At 30.4% G+C, this 6,430-nt stretch overlaps 1 pseudogene; it reads left to right on the plus strand.

Annotated features, from left to right (window-relative positions):
* Nucleotides 1-273: 273 nt before the first annotated feature.
* On the plus strand, nt 274-390 carry LOC145253043 (5S ribosomal RNA; annotated as a pseudogene).
* Nucleotides 391-6,430: the final 6,040 nt, after the last annotated feature.

Here is a 6,430-nt window from a genome sequence, read left to right on the forward strand (position 1 = left end):
TTAATATACGAAAGAATAAATTTATGCGTAAACTATTTTAGTATTTAGTAAGTATTTACTTCAACGGTGCTAAATACATAGGTAGAGCTAGGTAGTAAGTTATAAAATATATATGGCAATTAAGCTACACAGAATATATATATATATATATATATATATATATATATATATATATATATATATATATATATATATATATATATATATATATATATATATATATGAGATAAGTCACAGATTAGAGATCAAGTGAATCAGATATTATATTGAGGTATATACGGCAACATCGCGTTAATACACCGGTTCTCGTCAGATCACTGAAGTTAAGCAACGTCGAGCCTGGTTAGTACCAGATGGGTGACCATTTAGGAATTCTAGGCGCTGTATGTGCTCTCCGCTTATCTTGGCATTTGTTTCCAGCCGTCCTGTACACACGTAGGTGCCCGCTGGTATTAAGCAATGTCGACTAAGGAGAAGTGTGGTTGGAGATTGCGCACCTCCTGTCACAAAAATGTCACGCGCAGCCACCACTTCGTAGGTATCCATAATCTGTCAAAGACGGAAGGATCCCTATGATATTACATTGAGGAAATACTTTCAGGAAGATCATAATCAAAAAGGCAAAGCTCAATATTTAAAAAGTAGAGCAATATATAATTTTAATGATTAAAGTTAAAATCTATAAATCAGAATATATACACATATATTTAAGTTAAGAATTTATTGTTTGAAACAAGGATTATATATAAATCATGTTTATTTCCTTAATCCATGGATTTTCAATAATGGCTCTTATCATTAGAGGAAATGAAATGCAATTAGCAAAATGTTCAGTTATGGATTTCTTCTAACAACAGATCTTTATATCGCCGACGAGGACCATCATTTCGTGTGCCCTTCGAAACCACAGTATGAGACAACCAAACAGTCTTGATATATTGGATTACTGATTTTTCCCCTGGATCGCTACTCCTCTTACCTGACGGTAATATCCCGGAAAATATTGAACTCATTCTGATAATGGACTGTCCAGGTTGTATGAAATCCTTTTTTTCTATGATTCTTATTCACCATTCAAATAACATTTTCAATATATGTGTTGAAAAGCAAAAACAGCTGAACACACGCGCGACCCATCCCTTACAAGTTGCGTCTAATATTAACGAATGTCACCGTTCTAGTCTCGACTAATTTTTAAATTTCAACCATTTATTTATTAGAAAATTATTCGCTTGTCGTTAATTTGTCAAACAACAAACGATAAATGGAAATCCAGGAATGAACATTGGTCGTCATTTATTTTAGTTGTCACACGCTTCAATTGACCTTTTTAGGGAGTAACAAGTTATTTGGACACACCCAGTACATATAAAATCGCAGATGAACAGTATCGTTAACAATCAATAAAAAATGTTTTTTAACTTATGCATCATATAATTTATAATTTATCATCTCTGACACACGTCTCTGTTATCCGGCATACCACACATACCAGCATAGTCACCACTACATAATACCTACCTACGTACAAGCGTGTATGCGTATATATATATAATATATATATATATATATATATATATATATATATATATATATATATATATATATATATATATAAATTAATATACGAAAGTATTATTTTATGCGTAAACATTAAGTATTTACTTCAGCAGTACTCAATACATAGGAAGAGCTAGGTAGTAAGTTATAAAAATATATATGGCAATTAAGCTACACAAAATATTCCGCGTTTCATCCACGCTAGGATTCTTCATCCTGGAATTATATATATACTAGCATGGGTGCCCGGCTTTGCCCGGGTATTTGGAGGTGTATGTTGAGCAAAAAAAAACAAAAAAAAAGCGGTCAATTTTTTAAACTTTGCCCCCTATTATGACCCTTTAAAATTTATTGTTTTGGGCTCAAATCAGATTATTAAGTTAGATCTATGTCTAAGGAACCTATATCTAAAGTTTCAAGTGTTTAGACCAAAATTGTCGGAGGAGTTTGGTAGAGTTCTCAACCCCTTAATCGCCAAATTTCTGGCCGAAAACCGATCACATAGATTTTCCTAAATCTCAGCACCCTGCATATCAAATTTCGAGTCTGTATACTTAAAATTGACAGAGTTATTGCGTACGGAAATGTATGCAGACAGACAGACAGACAGACAGATACACAGACACGATTACTTATATATATATATATATATATATATATATATATATATATATATATATACTAGCATGGGTGCCCGGCGTTTCCCGGGTGTTTAGAGGTGTATGCTGAGCAAAAAAAAAAAAAAAAAAAGGTCAATTTTTTAAACTTTGACCCCTATTATGACCCCTTAACATTTATTGTTTGGGGCTCAAATCAAGATATTAAGTTAGATCCATGTTCAAGGAACCTATATCTAAAATTTCAATTGTTTAGTCCCCAAATTGTCGGAGGAGTTTGGTAGAGTTCTGAAAGATCATACTTTTATTTGTTTTTAATACACTTTTATTTGTTTTTACATAAGAATTAATATGTCGCTACACATTCATTTCATGAATATTTTTCGATAAACTAGTTATTATTAACTAGAAACCTCTTGAGGCGATATCTATACTCCTAAAAATTTGGTTTTTAGTGTATTTATATTCATATTAAACACTCTTTTTTCTATGCATTTAAAAAGAAAATACAACTTTGTTATGTATAGGTCATGGTATTGCATTAATCTGCAAAAGATCTAATTTGCATATTCTTTTAAACATTCATTTCGATTAATTTACTAAGAATGTTTTTCGTTTTTTTTATGGAATGATCATCTTTCGTTAACTATTACGTGTAATTATATTTATGCAGATATTCTACAGGGTGGCCGAAAAGTCCCAGGACACTATACATGTATTTTTTAATAAAACACAGCATTTTTTAATGAAACACGCAGAAAACATATATATTCAACAAAAAAAGAGAACTTTATTAGAAACAAAGCAGAAAACAACTAGAGTAATTTAGTGGTCTAGGGGATCAGTATGTTGGCCCTCGTTGTTCTTGCACAATTCCATTCGCCTCCAGGTTCTTTGTGCCATTTTTTTTAGAGAATTCCTTGATACACTAGCAAACGCTGCAATAATCGCATGCTTATATATACATAAACTATTAAAAATAGAGTGTCCTGGGACTTTTCGGCCAGTGTCCTGGGATTTTTCGGCCACCCTGTACATGATTTATATTTGCGTAAAAAGCTTATAGTAAAAGCAAACTTTTTCTCTATATATTTATGTATGGGTATATATATATATATATATATATATATATATATATATATATATATATATATATATATATATGTTTAAAAAAATTGACTACCAAACTCCTCTGTCAGTTTTTGATCTACAGTCATGAAACTTAATATATAGGGTATTTAAACCCATCTGAAATTTTATGTTTGGGTTTTATCCGGGGAAAATCGGTACAAAAGAGTGAAAAGTAAAAAAAAAAAAGATGTGATTTTCCAGGTCAACGTCGAACGACGGAATTACGAATATGCATGCGTAACGTAATATCTATTGGTAAATGGTTTAATTCTTTTGTATTACAGCAAACATGTCTTCATAGCTCAGGTATCGCTGTCAAAGAAAAAAGTAAATAGTTAGCTAAACGTTTTTGTTTCGAGTATTTTTTTTTTAACTTTTTAAATCATTCTATATATTAGGTCTAATATAATATAATAATAAATACGAAATTTTCATTGATTAAAATAATATATTTAAGCGTATTTGTCGACCGGGCAATGCCGGGCGGCCTGCTAGTTGATTATATATATATATATATATATATATATATATATATATTAGCATTTCAGCCCGGTGTTGCCTGGGTGTTTGGAGATGTATGTTGAGCAAAAAGAAAAAAATGTGGTAGTAGGAAGGCAGGATCGAACCCGTATCGCGAAGGAGGAAAAAGAGTGGAAAAAACATGACGTCTTTGCTGTTAGGACCACCGCCAAACCGGAAGTGACGAAGATATAAATTAAGGCTAGACAATCGAAAAGAGGGGATTACTTTCGACAATATCGGCGAAAAAAGCCACCCCTCCCTGTAGAAAAGTGCACAGTTGAGGGTGAAGAAATTAATGTTCTTAGCCAATTTTTCGGTATTTGTCGTCTGAAAGGTCGAGCATAAAAACAATACTAATCTTGTGAAAATTCGTCGCTTCTGTCGAAAGTTTTAGGCAGACATGCAAACGTACATACATACATTTATATATTGGTAGCTCAAATTTTCGACCCAAACCGATTAAAAAGCTTGCCCTATCTCTGAATACCCTTTATGTAAAATTTTCAAGGTTTAGGCCAGAAATTGTGTGAGTAATTTAGTAGAAATCGCAGCGGTCAATTTTTTTTAACTTTGACCCATATTATGACCCCTCAACATTTATTGTTTTTGGCTCAAATCAAGTTATTAAGTTAGATCCATGTCCAAGGAACCTATAGATCTAAAATTTCAAGTATTTAGACCCAAAAATCGCGGAGGAGTTTGGTAGAGTTTTCAAAGGTTAAATCGTTGTATTTTTACCCCTCAACAGCCAAATTTCTGGCCGAAAATTGATTAGAAAGATTTTCCCAAATCTCAGTACCCTTTATATCAATTTTCGAGTCTGTAGACTACAAATTGACAGAGTTATTGTGTAAGGAAATGTACACAGACAGACACACACGCAGACAGACAGATATTTTCATATATATATATATATATATATATATATATATATATATATATGTATATATATATAAAGAAACTCTGTGTGCCTTTGTTTTGTGCCTATTGACTCCAAAACGGCTAGGTCGATTTTTTATGAAATTTCGCACAAAGGTACGTTATATGCCTGGCAGTGCTCTTAGACAGTTTTTTGTCGGAATGTCTTCGATAATTATCGATAGTCAAAATAACCTGATGAAAAAAGGAGCGAGCGATTTTTACCAAAGTTAACCTCTTACAAAGCCTAACATCACAAGTGCTTTGAGAAGTTTTATTACTACACAAGCCAATATATATATATATATATATATATATATATATATATATATATATATATATATATATATATATATATAGATGGTCTTGGAAGTATTTCTAACTTTTAAAACTATACAAAAAACCTAGTTAATTTTTATTTTTATCATTCGTTAGAAAACTATTTGGTCAGTAAGTCATTTAATCACCTGCAATCACTGCATCAACTTGCTTTCTCGAATTCACTATAGTATCAGTAATAAAAGGGATCATCAGTTGTTTACCATTAAGCACTGTTTCGGGGATTTAAAAACAAAACAGTATATTAAATTATTGCTCCCCAGCAGTGTTGATCAAACACCACCTCCTTTAATCTTAAGAGAAGACATGTTACAGATATAAGATCTAGTTTCATATTCTTAATTAATTTGGTTAACCCTATTCATGTTATAAAGATGAATTCCTTACTTGTGAGACTCATCTGTTTCCAAATTCAAAATGGATGTATTTTTTAATTTAACAGTATTGTATTTATAAGATTGGGATTGGTGCATTTAACTACTTATTACGCCTTATTGTGATTAGTACATTATATGTTTACATTCTTATTTATTGTAAGTTAAAAATATTTAAAGGTTAAAAATATTTATAAATATACACATTTTTTTATTTTGTTTTACATACATTTATATATTAATTTGTTTTATATACATTTATACATTAATATGTTTTATATACATTAATATGTTATTTTGTTTTATGTACATTTATAATACATTTTATACATTACTAGTTTTGTTTTTTTTCTTTATTAATATATTCAGGTTAATTTTAAACGATTCAAAAACATCAAGATAACGAACAAATGCTTTATTTAACTGTTTAAATATTTACTTTTTATCCCCACATTGTTTTATCATCCTTATTACTAAGCTAGGGACTGGGGGTGTAAAATCTATTAATTAATTTTAAAGTAACACAAGCTAATCTAAAAAAATCTGACATAATGGTTCCATAAAACACAAAAAAGGGCAGGTACTATCTTTAATGCGGCATACGAACTACTTGAAAGGGCAAAGAGTTTCTTTTATCGAATATTTTATAAAGAAAAATCCCTTTCTCAATTTTTATATAAAAATCCAGAAATGTAGCCTGTTGTCCTCTATGTTCACAATTCAATTCTAAATTTTTTTCGAATTCATCATTATCGTTTATACATATAAGATCATCTATAAATCTCCTATACCCATGAAAATTATATGTTTTAGATATATCATTTTTTATTTATGATGACACACACACACACACACACACACACACACACACACACACACACACACATATATATATATATATATATATATATATATATATATATAAATTACAATAAAACTCCTTTAATTTGAACTTCCTCTAAAGTTGGA

Source organism: Euprymna scolopes, chromosome 29, assembly GCF_053919585.1.
Source record: "Euprymna scolopes isolate OS-2025 chromosome 29, ASM5391958v1, whole genome shotgun sequence".
In the NCBI taxonomy this organism is placed as follows: Eukaryota; Metazoa; Mollusca; class Cephalopoda; order Sepiida; family Sepiolidae; genus Euprymna; species Euprymna scolopes.